This window comes from Dendrobates tinctorius, unplaced genomic scaffold (assembly GCF_039654945.1).
Source record: "Dendrobates tinctorius isolate UK_male_01 unplaced genomic scaffold, ASM3965494v1 ptg000213l, whole genome shotgun sequence".
In the NCBI taxonomy this organism is placed as follows: Eukaryota; Metazoa; Chordata; class Amphibia; order Anura; family Dendrobatidae; genus Dendrobates; species Dendrobates tinctorius.
In genome coordinates, this window is record NW_027361880.1 from 1,395,290 (window position 1) to 1,412,207 (window position 16,918).

Sequence of the window (16,918 nt, forward strand, 5' to 3'; positions counted from 1 at the left end):
CCTCTGGCTTTGTGCCTCATTACTTGTGCCTCGTGCCTTGTGCATCTGGCTTTGCGTCTCATGCCTCTGGCCTCGTGCCTCATTCCTTTCCTCCAGCCTCGCGCCTCCTCTGGTCTAATGCCTCTGGTTGCACTTCACACCTTGTGCCTCTAGCCTTGATTTTGGTTAGAGATTACTAGTGTCTCTGGACATAGATTTCTTTATCTCATTCTTTTGAGCTTCTCTCAGCCAAATGAACAACTATGCTCGGATTGGCCTAGCATTTGTTCTGTTTCAGAAAAGAAGTCTCAATTCAGTTACTGTCCATGTTCTGTCTAGTCAAAAGTATTCAGACTTAGCCCTTAATTGCTAAAGTCAGGATGCTCTGTCATAGTTATGGTTGAAAGGAGACAAATGTTTATGGAGTTCATCCTATAACACAACATACTACTGATGTGGGAGTAAAAAAAATTCCCCCCTTCCCTCCTGGGAAGGTTCACTACTTTTCCATGTTTTTGCCATTTGTGGATAATGGCTCTCACTGTGGTTCACTGGAGTCCCAAAGCTTTAGAATTAGCTTTATTTTTCCAGACTCTTAGATCTCAATTACTTTATTTCTCACTTATTCCAGAATTTTTTTGGATTGCAGTATGATGCCTAGCTTTTGAGGTCTACTTCACTTTGTCAGGCACATCATATTTAAGTGATTTCTTGATTGAGAACAGGTGTGGCAGCAATTAGGCCTGGTTGTGGCTAGGAAATATGAAATCAGCTTCTCAAGGATGTGATAAACCACAGTTAATTTATGTTTTAAGGGGTGAGGGGCAACAACTTTTTCACACAGGGTTTGAATTTATTTTTGCGTTAATAATAAAGACTTTGTTTTAAAAACTGCATTTTGTGTTTACTTGTATTATCTTAGTCTAATATTTAAATTTGTTTGGTGATTAGTGATGAGCGAGCACTAAAATGCTCAGGTGCTCATTGCTCGGGTCGAGCAAATTGGAATCCTCGGGTACTTGGACAGAACAACGAGCCTAATGTAAGGCTAAGGGAGACCCGAGCATTTTTGCTGCGATCCCCCGGGGGTCCTTTTAAGGTCTAAAACCGTCTGAAAATGATGGAAACACTGCTCAAATAACACAGGGACATCATGGGGATCACCCCTGGAAGCATTCCTGACTCCTACTGTAGTTCACAGCTTTATACAATTTTTTTTCCGAGATTCATGCAATTTTTCCCGATGCAACAAAAAACACACCAAAACAAAACCAAAACGGATTTTGCTGGGAAATATTTTAAGAAACATCCTTTGCAGGTTAATGACTTGCCTGTAAGGCAAAATAATTAACCCCAGACCGAAATGTTCCTCCCCCACTTGGGCTTAGGTCTGATGCAGCGTTTTTGAAGCATTTTTCAACTTTAACATTGCTTTCAACCACTACAAATGCATTCACTGGGAAATGTCATTGTAACATTTAACAACCCTAGCTGGCCATGTGGTGTGTGACATATAAGCAGACCCATCTTGTTTCATTTATGAAAGAGGGATTCTTAAAGTCACAGAGCCTATTTTTACTGGTGCATCAGGCGGCATTAATCTTCTTAAAGTTACATTATTAAACAGTGGGTCTCCGAATTATGACGCACCCCAATACCCCTTTCATAAGATGTCCAGGAGGGCCTCCATAAAAAGGTAGCATTGAATGCAAGGTCTGCCCTGCTACCCATTCATATGCACCCCATTAAGCCATTGAACCCACATACTGGATGGGCCCAGGAAAATCAAGTTGACAATATGCATTTTGTACTCCCGTATTCTTTTTGTTATGCATTCATAGCAAGGTCAGCCATGCTGCATAGTAATATGCACCCCATTACGCCTTGGTACCCACGTACTGGATGGGCCCATGAAAATCAACTTACAATATTAGTACTCCTGTACTCTTTGTTTTACACATTGACAGCAAGGCCAGCCCTGCTGCATAGTCATATGCACCCCATTACACCTTGGAACCCACATACTGGATGGGCCCATGAAAATCCACTTCACCATATTCATTTTGTACTCCCGTACTCTTTGTTTTACACACTGGCAGCAAGGCCAGCTCTGCTGCATAGTCATATGCACCCCATTACACCTTGGAACCCACATACTGGATGGGCCCATGAAAATCCACTTCACCATATTCATTTTGTACTCCCGTACTCTTTGTTTTACACACTGGCAGCAAGGCCAGCCCTGCTGCATAGTCATATGCACCCCATTACACCTTTGAATCCCCATACTGGATGGACTCAGGAAAATCCACTTCACAATATTCATTTTCTAATCCTGTACTCTGTTTTACACATTGACAGCAATGTCTGCCCTGCTGCATAGTTATATGCACCCCATTACGCCTATGAATGCACATACAGTATGGACCCAGGAAAATTAAGTTCACAATATTCATTTTGTACTCTCGTACTCTTTTGTTTATACAGTGACAGCAATGTCTGCCCTGCTGCATAGTCATATGCACCCCATTACATCTTGGAACCCACATACTGGATGGGCCCATGAAAATCCACGTCACCATATTCATTTTGTACTCCCGTATTCTTTGTTTTACATATTGGCATCAAGGTCTGCCCTGCTGCATAGTCATATGCACCCCATTACGCTTTGGTAGCCGCATACTGGATGGGCCCATGAAAATCCACTTCACAATATTCATTTTGTACATCCAGAAGTCGACAATGATAGACTTAAAAGGTCTAAGTTAATCTACGCATGTGATGATTATTGGGGCTTCAGTGCAAGATTTCCAACATATCAAAGTAAATGGCATTTCCACGCAAAAAAAATTACTTACACCATGCAAAGTGTGCGTTTTCTCCACAGAAACCCTTGAAAATCATTATTTTTCTTGACTGTTATTGTATCAGATAAAGAAAATAATGTTCCTTCCCTGAAATCGTCTTCAGATGGCAAAGAAAAGCATTCAGTGAACTGTGAAACAGTAGGCAAAGATCGTACATTGCAAGATGGTGGACGTTAAAAAAGATTTTTTTCAAATGTCAGAAAAGTGGGTTTTTCCCCAACTAAATCCATTTCTCAATGTTCAAATAAAAAATCACATAGAAAATCACACATAGTTAAGGAGAACTGACTGCAAGGAATAAAAAGAAAAGAATCTGCATCTCTTCCAAAAAAAACTTGCTAACACTTCAGAGCTGTGGCTGATAAAAATCTGACCAATTACCCCAAAAGCAATTGAAACAGATTACTTAAAATCCTTGCAAAACTATAAAGTTTAAAAATGTGATGTCTGTTTTCAGTAAAGCTTTTGAGAATAACCAACAATGCAGTTTGAATGACGTGATTGGAGACAGGAGACTGTTAGATACAAAAAAAGGGTACCATGAAACCTGAAGCTGTCAAACCCTGTCTTTGTTTTCAAATGGTAATGGAATCTGGACAATATGTTGAGAGCAGGATGCACAACATTGAAGGACAATCAAATTTTTGTATTTTTAATGGTATGATGGTTCCCTCTTTGCAGAATTATTTACAGGCAAATTAGCCTATTTGATTTGCCAAGTTATTAACACATAAGGCCCCGTCTCACTAAGCGATCTCGGAAGCGAGATCGCTGCTGAGTCACAACTTTTGTGACGTAACAGCGATCTCACCAGCGAGATCACTGTGTGTGACAGCGATCAGCGAGCGGCCCCCCTGCCGGTATCGCTGATCGCTGGAAGAAACCTCTGGACATTTCTTTGTTCGCTGGTCTCCCGCTGGCCAGCACGCATCGCTGTGTGTGACAGCGGGAGACCAGCAATCAGGTGTGAAAAATAATAAAAAAAATAAAAAATATAGTTATTCTCACCTTCCGACGTCCCGTTCAGCCATCCCGCCTCTCTCCACGCTCCGGTCCCAGTGATCCTTTGCATGAATGACCGCGAGACTTTGTTATCCCTCGAGACCGTGATATCTCGCGGTCATTTGTACAAAGGATCACTGGGACCGGAGCGTGGAGAGAGGCAGGATGGCTGAACGGGACGTCGGAAGGTGAGAATAACTATATTTTTTATTTTGATTCTATTTTTTACAGGGATGGCCAGCGATGCCGGGCGCTCGGCATCGCTGTGCTGATCGCTGGTGAAGCTGTCTGTGTGACAGCTCACCAGCGATCACATAGCGACTTACTAGTGATCCTGACACCTTGATATTGGTGTCGGGATCTCTGGTAAGTCGCTTAGTGTGACGGGGCCTTAAGGTTCAGATACAGCTTTAAAGAAGGTTAATACTTGAAATATAACGCAATTTTATTTCAAAGTACAAAATTCAAGGGATAGTATGATTTAATAGTATGAGTGCGTACACTTTTGTATATTTTAACATACAAAGGTTAAGTACATATAAGGATTACATACATATAATGATTAAGTATATATAAAGATTAACTACATATAGTATACTTACATCATCACTAAGAGGCTTTTAACCCTTTACCTACAATGGAAGTAATATTCCGTCCATGTGACCCTGGACCTAATTCCCAGGGATGGAAAATTACATCATAGCGATCAGCGGTACCCACATGGTGAGCGCCGCTGATCACGGCCGGGTATCAGATGATTATCTCAGCTGACTCTAGGCACAATATGATAGGGGCGGTCACAGACCGCCCCGACACATTAACCCCTTGCACACCGCGATCAAACACGATCGTGGTGTACCGGGGGTTAAAGGGAAGCATCACCAGGGAGGGGGCTCCCTCCGTGCTTCACAGAGCCCCCCACAGCGGCGCAATGTGCAGCGCTGCTGCAGGGGGCTTCATCCCTGCAGGTCCCCGGATCCAAGATGGCGACGGGGACCTTCGGGGGCCTGCAGGGAGCTGGCTTCCTCAGTGCCTGCAAAGCGCAGGCACGAGGAAGCCTTGTGCAGTGCCTGTGACAGATCAGCGATCTGTCACAGTGAACTGTGATGTGACAGATCAGCGATCTGACACATGACAGTTATGACCCCCCTGGGACAATGTAATAAAGTTAAAAAAAAAAAAAGTGTAAAAATAATTTTAAAAAAATCGCTAAATAAATTAAAAAAAAAAAATTCCCTAATAAATTCATTTTTGGAAAAAAAAAACCCAATAAAAGTACACATATTTGGTATCACCGCATCCGTAACGAACCGCCCTATAAAACTGTCCCATTAGTTAACCCCTTTAGTGAACCCTTTAAAAAATAAAAATAAAAAACGAAGCAAAAAATAATGATTTATTATCATACCGCCGAACAAAAAGTGAAATATCGCGCAATCAAAAAGATTCATATAAATATCCATGGTACCACTGAAAACGTCATCTTGTCCCGCGAAAAACGAGCTGTCATACAGCATCATCAGCAAAAAAATAAAAAAGTTACAGCTCGCAGAATAAAGCGATGCAAAAATAATTCTTTTTTATTTAAAATTGTTTTCATTGCATAAAAGCGCCAAAACATAAAAAAAGACATAAATGAGGCATCGCTGTAACCGTACTGACCCGAAGAATAAATCCGACTTATCAATTTTACCACAGGCGGAACGGTGTAAACGCACCCCCCAAAAGAAATTCATGAAACGCTGGTTTTTGTTCATTCTGCGTCCCAAAAATCGGAATAAAAAGCAATCAAAAGATGTCATGTGCCTGAAAATGATACCAATAAAAACGTCAACTCGTCCCGCAAAAAATAAGACCTCACATGACTCGGTGGTCAAAATATGGAAAAATTATAGCTCTCAATATGTGGTGATGTAAAAACTATTTTTACAATGAAAAGCGTCTTTTAGCGTATGACAGCTGCCAAACATAAAAACCGCCATAAATAGTAAATCAAACTCCCGTTATCACCCCCTTAGTTAGGGAAAAATAATAAAATTAAAAGAAAATGTATTTAATTCCATTTTCCCATTAGGGTTAGGGTTAGGGCTAGGGTAAGGGCTAGGGTTAGGGCTAGGGCTAGGGCTAGGGTTAGGGCTAGGATTAGGGCTAGGGTTAGGGCTGAGATTAGGGTTTGGGGTGTGTTGGGGTTAGGGTTGGAGTTAGAATTGGAGGGTTTCCACTGTTTGGGCACATCAGGTGCTCTCCAAATGCAACATGGCGTCTGATCTCAATTCCAAAAAGATCATGTTTGTTGAAAAAATATGATTTTTTTATTTTCATGTCCAGGCATTATAAACTTCTGTGAAGCCCTTGGGGGCTCAAAGTGGTCACTAAACATCTAGATAAGTTCCTTAGGGGGTCTAGTTTCCAAAATGGGGTCATTTGTGGGGGTTTCCACTGTTTAGGTACATCAGGGGCTCCCCAAAGGCAACATGACACCCACAGACCATTCCATCAAAGTCTGCATTCCAAAACGTCACTACTTCCCTTCCGAGCCCTGACATGTGCCCATACAGTAGTTTTCTCCCACATATGGGGTATCAGCGTACTCAGGACAAATTGGACAACGACTTTTAGTGTCCAATTTCTCCTGGTACCCTTGGGAAAATAAAAAATTGGTGACTAAAATATCATGCTTGTGGAAAAAATACGATTTTTTTATTTTCACACCCGGGTGTTATAAACTTCTGTGAGGCACTGGGGGGTTCAAAGTGCTCACCACACATCTAGATAAGTTCCTTTTGGGGTCTAGTTTCCAAAATGGGGTGATTTGTGGGGGGTTTTCACTGTTTTGGTACATCAGGAGTTTTCCAAACGCGACATGGTGTCCGATCTCAATTCCAACCAAAAACGTCAAATGGTGCTGCTTCCCTTCCGAGCTCTGTCATGTGCCCAAATACTGGTTTACCCCCACATGTGGGGTATTAGCATACTCAGGACAAATTGCACAATAACTTTTAGGGTCCTGTTACCCTTGGGAAAATAAAAATTGAGGGTGAAAAGATATTTTTGTGGAAAAAATATGAATTTTTAATTGTACCGCTGTACGTTATAAACTTCTGTGAAGCCATTGGGGGTTCAAAGTTCTCACCACACATCTAGATAAGTTCCTTTGGGGCGGTCTAGTTTCCAAAATGGTGTCATTTGTGGGGGGTTTCCACTGTTTTGGTACATCAGGGGTTTTCCAATCGCGACATGGTGTCCGATCTCAATTCCAGCCAAAAAAGTCAAATGGCGCTGCTTCCCTTCTGAGCTCTGCCATGCGCCCAAATAGTCATTTACACCCACATATGGGGTATCAGCGTACTCAGGACAAATTGCACAATAACTTTTAGGGTCCTGTTACCCTTGTAAAAATAAAAATTTGGGGTGAAAAGATCATTTTTGTGGAAAAAATATGATTTTTTAATTGTACCGCTGTACGTTATAAACTTCTGTGAAGCCATTGTGGGTTCAAAGTTCTCACCACATATCTAGATAAGTTCCTTGGGGGGTCTGGTTTCCAAAATGGGGTCACTTGTGGGGGGTTTCCACTGTTTAGGTACATCAGGGGCTCTCTAAGCGTGACATGGCGTCCGATCTGAATTCCAGCCAATTTTGCATTGAAAAAGTCAAACGGCGCTCCTTCCCTTCTGAGCTCTGCCATGCGCCGAAACAGTGGTCCCCCCCCACATATCAGATATCAGCGTACTCAGCGTACTTTTTTTTTTTTTATTGAGTACCATGGATAATAATGATAATGTTCTTGACAAGTATCTATAGGTAAGCAATGTTAAAACTAGCTGCTACTATGTATTCCGGAAATAAAAGAGAGAACTGCAAGAATGTGATGATGTTGTAAAACATACCTGTGACCATGCTCAATTTTCCATAACTGTTCTGTTCTGCTGTGTATTAAATATTGAAGACACAATAGATGATCTGACTTCCTTTCCAAAAAATACAGATAAAAAGAGCATTTTTTATTATTACAGTTCATTATCCAGGAAAGAAGTAACAGGCAGTCTCCCTCATAGACGTTATCTCCACCAAAATTGATTACATTACGTACTCTGCATCTCCAAGCATTCAGCTGTCACTTTTTGCTATTGAACACTTACCATTTGATGCAGCCAAAGTTATGGCTTTCAATAAGAGAAAACATATAGTGGCAAAAGATATATTTCTATTGAGCTAATGAGCCAATTAACAGCATTGCTTTATCAAAGTTAGGCTGGTTTCACACTTGCGTTTTTTTGCGCTGGATTTTAGCGCTAAAAAACGCATGCGTTTTTTTTCCTATATTTTGCATGGGATGCGCTTATGTGCACATACACATGCGTTTGTATGCGTTTTTCCGCGCATGCGTTTTTTTGCGGTATGCGCTCGGGCGCACAAAATGCATCCTGTTGCATTTTTGAGCATCCGACTTGCCTCAAAAAAACGCATGTGCGTGCAATGCGTTTTTTTACAGCAAGACACCCATTATAAGTCTATGGGTGCACATATGTGCGCATTGGCATGCTTATGTATGCGTTTTTTTGCGCATGCTTTTTTTTTTACCATTAGTTAGACAATGGAATTTAGGGGTTTGGGTTAGAGTTAGGGTTAGTTAAGGGGGTTTAGGGTTAGGGTTAGGGTTAGTATGGTTTGGTTAAGGGTTAGGGTTATGGTTAGTATGGTTTGGTTAAGGGTTAGGGTCAGGGTTAGGGTTAGGGTTAGGGTCAGGGTTAGGGTTAGGGTTAGGATCAGGGTATGGTTTGGTTAAGGGTTAGGGTTAGGGTTAGGGTCAGGGTTAGGGTCAGGGTTAGTAAAGTCATGGTTTGGGTTAGTGTGAGGGGCCACCTAATGTTGGAAAAAAACACAAACGCGGTAAAAACGCACTAAAAACGCATACAAACGCATAAAAACGCTGCGTTTTTTCATGCATGCTCATAAAAATGCTTGAAAAAAATGTAGCATTTGTATGCGTTTGTATGCGTTTTTTCAATGCGTTTTTTTGCGGGAAAAACAAGCTGCAAAAAAAAGCAAATGTGAAAGTAGCCTTATATGCGGTAAATTGTGTCCAATGTGATCAACCAGTCAACAAAAGACATAGCTTTACAAGTGAGGTCTTTAAAGCATGCAAATGTTCTGAAGTCTTTGCAAACCAGGATGTGGTTTACACATGGGGGGTACCTTTGTTAAAAATATAATCTTGTCACACCAGACACACTTGCCCCAAATTTTACTGCCTATAACAGCACAGAACACGTTCACCCAGGTCATCTATTGGCTGTTAAGGAGGAGACAGTGATGAAGGCCTCAGTAACAAGTCGGACAAATGTAAAGAACTGGATCTCCTAGACTAGCAATGTCCATACACGCAGTGCATGGGCTGACAAACATTTCCACATGGTGGGGAACTTTTAAAAAAAATATTATTGCAATCATAGACACCCTTGCCTAAAATTGTACTTCCGTAAACAGCACAGAACACGTTTACCCTGGTCATGTAGTCGCAGATAAGAGGTGGACATTGAAAAGGGCTCAGTTAAAAATGGGCTCAAGGTAAAGGACCGGGTCTCTTAGACTTATAATGCCCATACATGCACTGCATGGGCTGTCAACCAGTTCCCAAATGGGGGGTACACATTTGTAAATGCTATACTCTGGGCATCATAGACTCCTTTGTCAAAATTTGGACTGCCTGTAAGGAAAAAGGAACAAGGAATCTGCATCTGTTCCACCAAAATTTGATAATACTTCAGAACTGTTGGTGAAATAAAACACCTAAATTGGGCAAAAAAGTAGTGATACAGGTTTCTTAAAATTGTAGCAAATCTCTAAACTAATGTGCAAGAAAATTATGGATGCTTACATTAAAGCTCTTGAGAAGAAGCAACAATGAAGTCTGAATAACGTGATTGAATAACGTGATTGTGGACAGGAGACAGTTAGTTTAAATAAATCTAAAAACATTTTTAAACTGTACCCTGAAACCTCAAGCTGTCAAAGCCTTTCTGTAATTGCAAATGGTTACAGAAAACGCGACAATATGTTGAGAGCAGGATGCAATGTATTGTTGGACGACAAACATTTCGTAATTTTTTATGTTATGATGGGACCCTCTATGAAGAATTATTTTCAGGAGAATATGATAATCAACAGCAATCATATGTTTATTCAGCCTTTCAAGAAAAACTGAAGTTTAACCCATTGAGTACTCGGGAGAATCATTACAAACAACTTTCCCAGGATCTACAGGCAATTAATTTAAAAAACAGCTGCTACTATGTATTCCTGAAATACAAGAGAAAAGTGCAATAAAGTGAAGATGTTCAAAAACATAACTGTGACCATGCAAAATTTTCCCTAACTGTTCCTTTAAGCTGAGGAGTAAATATTGGAGACACCATAGATGATCATAGAGCCTTTCAACAAAGTAATTTAGAAATAATATCATTTTTTTATCTTCCTGTTTATAATCCAGTAAAGAAGGAACACGCAGTCTCATTCATAGAAGTTATCGCTTCAAAAATTGATTAAGTCGTCAGCATCTACAAGCATTCAGCCATCACTTTTTGCATTGAACTCTTACCATTTGATGCAGCCAAAGTCATGGCTCTCAAGGAGAGAAACAAATATAGTGGCCAAAGAAATATTTGTAATGAGCTACTGAGCCAAACTAACAGCATTGCTTTATCAAATTTATATGAAGTGTATTGTGTCCAATGTGAGCAACCAGGCAACACAAAAAGGAGTGTTTCAAGTGAGCTCTTTAAGGTACACAAATGTTATGAAGTCTTTGCCAACAAGGATGTGGTTTCACCAATGGGGGGTACCTTTTTTTATAAATAAACTATTGCCATCACAGCCCCCTTTGCCCAAAATTCACCGGCCTATAACAGTACAGAACACGTTCATCTAGGTCATATAGTCGGAGATAAGGAAGAGACAATGCAGGAAACCGAGTTAAGAAGTAGGCCCAATGTAGGAGTGTGGGCCTCTGTGACTTGGTAATGGAGTGCATAGGCTGAGAAGCATATCACCAATGGGGGGTACCTTTTTTAATAAATAAACTATTGCCATCACAGCACCCCTTGTCTAAAATTCACCAGCCTATAACAACACAGAATATGTTCATCTAGGTCATATAGTCGGAGATAAGGAAGAGACAATGCAGGAAACCGAGTTAAGAAGTAGGCCCAATGAAGGGGTGTGGGTCTCTGAGACTTGTAATGGAGTGCATAGGCTGACAAGCATTTCATCAATGGGGGTATCTTTTTTAATAAATAAACAATTGCCATCACAGCACCCCTTGCCCCAAATTCACCGGCCTATAACAGTACAGAATACATTCATCTAGGTCATATAGTCGGAGATAAGGAAGAGACAATGCAGGAAACCGAGTTAAGAAGTAGGCCTAATGTAGGGGTTGTGGGACTCTGAGACTTGTAATGCAGTGCATGAGCTGACAATCAATTCCCCAAGGGGGGTACCGTTTTTCAAAATACACTATTGCCATCACAGCCCCCCTTGGCCAAAATTTACTGACCTATAACAGTACCGAAGACGTTCTTCTAGGTCATATAGTAAGAGATAAGGAAGAGACATTGCAGGAAACCGAGTTAAGAAGTAGGCCCAATGTAGGGGTGTGGGTCTCTGAGACTTGTAATGGAGTGCATAGGCTGACAAGCATTTCACCAATGGGGGGTACCTTTTTTAATAAATAAACTATTGCCATCACAACACCCCTTGCCCAAAATTCACTGGCCTATAACAGTACAGAACACGTTCACCCTGGTCATCTAGTGGCAGGTAAGGAAGAGACATTGCAGGAAACCGAGTTAAGAAGTAGGCCCAATGTAGGGGTGTGGGTCTCTGAGTCTTGTAATACAGTGCATGAACTGACAAACAATTCCCCAATGGGGGGGTTACCTTTTTTAAAAAATAAACTATGGGTATCATGGACACCCTTGCCAAAACTTGAACTGCCTGTAGCAGCCCAGAACACGTTAACCCTGGTCATGTAGCCGTGGACATTGAGGAGACATAATGAGAAACCATACTGAAATTAAACAACTAAATTACAAATGTGAAGCCACGTATGAAAGAAAATAACAAAAGGGAGGGGCGAACACAGGTTCATAGCTATGAAGCCACAATGTGTTCAATGAGATAGGTTTGTCCCTAGCAACAGCTCAGAGACAGTGATATAAATAGGAATATTATATAATACCCTTGCCAAAAATTAAGTTGCTTTTGCATCACGCAATCCCTTCGCCCTGGTGTTCTACTGGTTGTGGATGATGAGGATAAGGAGGAGGCTAACAGCAAGCAGACCAACTCAGGAAGCGGATACCCCTTTGTGATTGTGAAGAAGTGCCTGAGAATACACCTCCCCAAAAAAACAATGCATTTAATGTTATATTTCAGTGTTTTCATTTGGAGGTGTACAGAAGTCTTGCCCAATCCAGCTCTTGTTCATTTTGATAAGGGTCAGCCTGTCAGCATTGTCAGTTGACAGGCGGATGCGCTTATCTGTTATAATTCCCCTAGCAGCACTAAAATCCTGCTCTGACAGAACGCTAGCAGCAGGGCAGACCAGGACCTCTAAGGCATAGAGAGCCAGTTCATGCCACGTGTCCAGCTTGGATGCCCAATAATTAAAAGGCATGGAGGAATCCTGGAGGACGTTTGTATGATCTGCAAAGTACTCCCTCACTATCTTCCCAAACATTGAACTTCTTGTGACAGCACCCTTGCCTCTGTGGCGGCACGATGGGAGGGTCAGAGAAAATTTTCCCAGGACTTCCACTGCCTGACCAGGATTGTACTTCTGTCTCTCTCGCTTGGACTCCTTGGTTGTACAACAAACTCTGACGTCTGCTGCCAGCGTTCTCACATGGGAATTTTTTCACAAATTCCGATACAAGTGCCCTATGGTAATGCACCATTTTTAGACCCCTGTCTGACTCTGGAATAAGAGATTGAACATTTTCCTTGTAGCGTGGGTCTAAAAGTGTCCCCAACCAGTAATGAGTATCACTGAAAATTTTTATAATGCGAGGGTCACGGGAAATGCAGCACAACATAAAGTCAGCCATGCATGCCAGACTACTAACAGACATATATTCCATGTCCTCACTAACAGGACGACTGACCATAGTGTCCTCCTCCTCCTCATCCTCATATTCCTCCTCCCTGTCCTCAGGCCAACCCCAGTGAACAGACGGTATGACAGCTGTGCTTGCAGTACCATCTACAGCGCATGAAAGTAGCTCCTGTTCTTCCTCCTCCTTCTCCTCTTCATTGTCTACCAATCCACGTTCCGACGACATGAGTCTGGGCTGAGTGTAATCAACTGGTATGTTTCCTGGCTCAATGTCCTTGTGCTCTTCCTGCAATGCATCCTCTTTTATTGTGAGCAGAGAGGTTTTCAGAATGCTGAGTAGCGGGATGGTGACGCTAATTATAGCATCATCGCCGCTCACCATCTTGGTACAGTCCTCAAAGTTCTGGAGGATGGTACATATGTCTGACATCCATGTCCACTCCTGAGGTCTTATATGTGGAGTCTGACCTGAATATCGATGGCCTTGTTGAAGCTGGTACTCAACAACTGCCCTCTTCTGCTCACAAATCTTTTGCAACATATGTAGTGTAGAGTTCCAATGTGTGGGAACATCACACACCAGTTGGTGAGCCGGAAGCTGGAAACGCTGCTGAAGCCCAGCAATGGCGGCTGAAGCTGTCGCTGATTTTCAAAAATGGGCAGACATACGGCGGAGTTTCAACAACAGATCCAGCAGCTCTGGGTAGCTTTTGAGAAAACGTTGAACCGCAAGGTTAAGCACATGGGCCAGGCAAGGTATGTGTGTGAGCTGACCTTGCCTCAGAGCCACCACCAGGTTCCGGCCATTGTCACATATGACCATGCCTGGCTGTAGGTTCAGCGGTTTCAGACAAATGTCTGACTGCTCCTTCAGCACTGTCCACAACTCTTCTGCATTGTGCGGTTTGCCACCTATGCAGATTAGCTTCAGAACAACCTGTTGCCACTTGGCTGAAGCAGTGCTGCAGTGCTTCCAGCTTCTGACTGATGTGTTCATTTCAGACATGGAAGCTAAAGAAGAGGAGGAGGAGGAGGTGCAGGAGCTGTAGACTATGGGGGCAACCCTGACTGACATAGGGCCCGCAATCCTCAGTGTGGGGAGGATGTGTTCCATCCCAAGGTCTGACAGAGTGCCGGCTTCCACTATATTAACCCAGTGTGCTGTCATTGAGATGTACCATCCCTGCCCACGGCACTTGTCCACGTGTCCATATTTAGGTGGACTTTACCAGTAACAGCATTGTTGAGGGCACGGGTAATGTTGTGGGACACATGCTGGTGTAAGGCCGGTATGGCACAACGGGAGAAATAGTGGCAACTTGGGACCAAGTACCTTGGGATGGCCACCACCATCAAGTTGCGGAAAGGTTCCATCTCAATGAATCTAAAAGGCAACATTTCGATTGCAAGTAAACAAGAAATGTGCGAATTAAGTACTGTGGCATGGGGACATTGACTGGGTATTTCCGCTTGCATTCCAATGACTGAGGTATAGACAACTGAAGGCTGGGCTGGGACAAGGATGTGGACAGGCTTGATGATGGTGCTGGTTGACTGTGGGCAACAGCAGGTGCAGGGCCCGAGGCATCTTCACAGGCATGTGGAACTTGGGATTGGCATGTACGCAAAACAATGGAAGAAGAGGTGTTGTCACCTGCAGATAGTGTTCCTGGAGCCTGGGGTTCTGCCTACAAAGTCAGGTGCTTGGCTGCCATGTGCCTAATCGTGCTAGTGCTGATCAGGCTGGTAGTTTTACTACCCCTGCTGATGTGGGCATGGCAAGTGCTGCAAATGGCCTGTTTGGGGTTATCGGCAGAGTCCTTAAAAAATAACCAGACTCGGGAAGATCTAACAGTTGGAATGGCAACTTTCGGCCTGTTGGTGTTATGGGGAATAGATGCACGCCTTCTGTCTGCGGCCACCACACTGCTTCTTCCTGCCTGTTGCAATGATATGCCTCCTTCCACATGTGTGCTGCTGTCCTCGCTCTGCATGTACTCCTGCCAGGTTGGATCAGTATCTATGTCATCCACCACCTCGTCTTCAACATCTGCACCCAGCTCCTCCTCCCGACTTCAGGCAATTGGGTCTCATCATTGTTCACCTCTTGTGACTGTGGCTGCTCAAAGATTTGGCCATCGCTACATGGAATATCATCTTGCCCCACTTCAAGTGGAGCAGACAAGAGGCCAGAATCTGCAAATGGTAAACTGAACAGCTTTTCGGAGTGTCCGAGTGTGGGATCTGTTGTCTCCGGGCACTCGGCATGGTGGGAGGAAGGAGGATCAGGGTTAGTAAAATCCGGTCCACACTCATGGCTACTCAGACTTGACCGTGTTAAAGACATGGTGGTGGTGGCTAAGTGACTGGAAGCATTATCCGCTATTCAACCAACAACCCTTTCACACTGCTCTGGCTTCAATAGTGGTGTGGTGCGGTCCTCTAGAAACTGGGACAGGAATTTCGAGCGCGAATATGTGGGTCTTTGCTGTGGCCCACTGTCAGCTTGGCCACGGCCTCGCCCTCTGCATGCACCATCAGCATCATGCCCACTTCCCTGTCCCTTGCCACTTGCCTTGCCCATTTTAAATGGACTAATGAAATATGTGAAAAGCTGCCTACAAATGGATGTCTTTGGAGAAAAATTAGATGTGGTAAGTAGGCCTGCAAAGCGAAGATATTTCCAACACAGATACACCAGGCCTCAGCCTGAGATAATAGACTGCATCCCTTAATTTTTTTTATTTTTTGGATACAAAAGACTGCTGGATATAACAAGAGTGGCAGCCAGGTCAAAAAGAAATAAGCCGTAAGCTGGCCAGACTTTGAGCACACACAGATAGGAGAGAGCACGGACAGAGCACACCAAACAATGTGTGGCCTGTATGTTTTTCTTTTGCCTAAATAATACTGTATTTTGACAAAAATGAGAGCCAGGAAAAACAGAAAAATAAGCCGTAAACTGGCCTAAATTGCTGCACACACAGATATGAGCTGGCACAACAGACCACACCAAACAATGTGTGGCCTGTATTTTTTTTGGACTAAATAATGCTGCATTTAAAAAAAAAAGACAGCTAGGAAAAAAAGGCAACAAGAACAGCCATAAACTGGCCGAAATTTCTACATGCACAGATATGAGCTGGCACGGAGATACCACTGTAATGAATGTATGGCATTTTTTTTATTTTGTGGGCTAATTACTGCTGTATTTTATCAAAAGTGACAGCTAGCACAAAAAAATCAGCCGTAAACTGGCCAACGTTTGCGCACGCACAGATATGAGCTGCCAAGGAGAAAGCACTACAATGAATGTGTGGCGCTTTTTTATTTTTCTGCATTTAAACAAAAGTTACAGCTAGGCCCAAAAAATAAAACAGCCATAAACTGGCCAAGGTTTGAACACGCACAGATATGATCTGGCACGGAGATACCACTACAATGAATGTGTGGCGGTTTTTTATTTTGTGGGCTAAATACTGCTGTATTTAAACAAAAGTTACAGCTAGGCCCAAAAAAATGAAACAGCCGTACACTGGCCAACCTTTGAGCATGCACATATATGAGCTGGCACGGAGATACCATTACAATGAATGTGTGGCTTTTTTATTTTGTGGGCTAAATACTGCTGTATTTAAACAAAAGTGACAGCTAGGCCCACAAAAACATAACAGCCGTACACTGGCCAATGTTTGAGCACACACAGATATGAGCTGTCATGTAGATACCACTACAATGAATGTGTGTCATTTTTTTATTTTGTGCGCTAAGTACTGCTGTAGTTAAACAAAAGTTACAGCTAGGCCAAAAAAATGAAAGCGCCGTAAACTGGCCAACGTTTGAGCACGCGCATATATGAGCTGGCACGGAGATACCACTACAATGAATGTATGGCTTTTTTTATTTTGTGGGCTAAATACTGCTCTATTTAAACAAAAGTGACAGCTAGGCC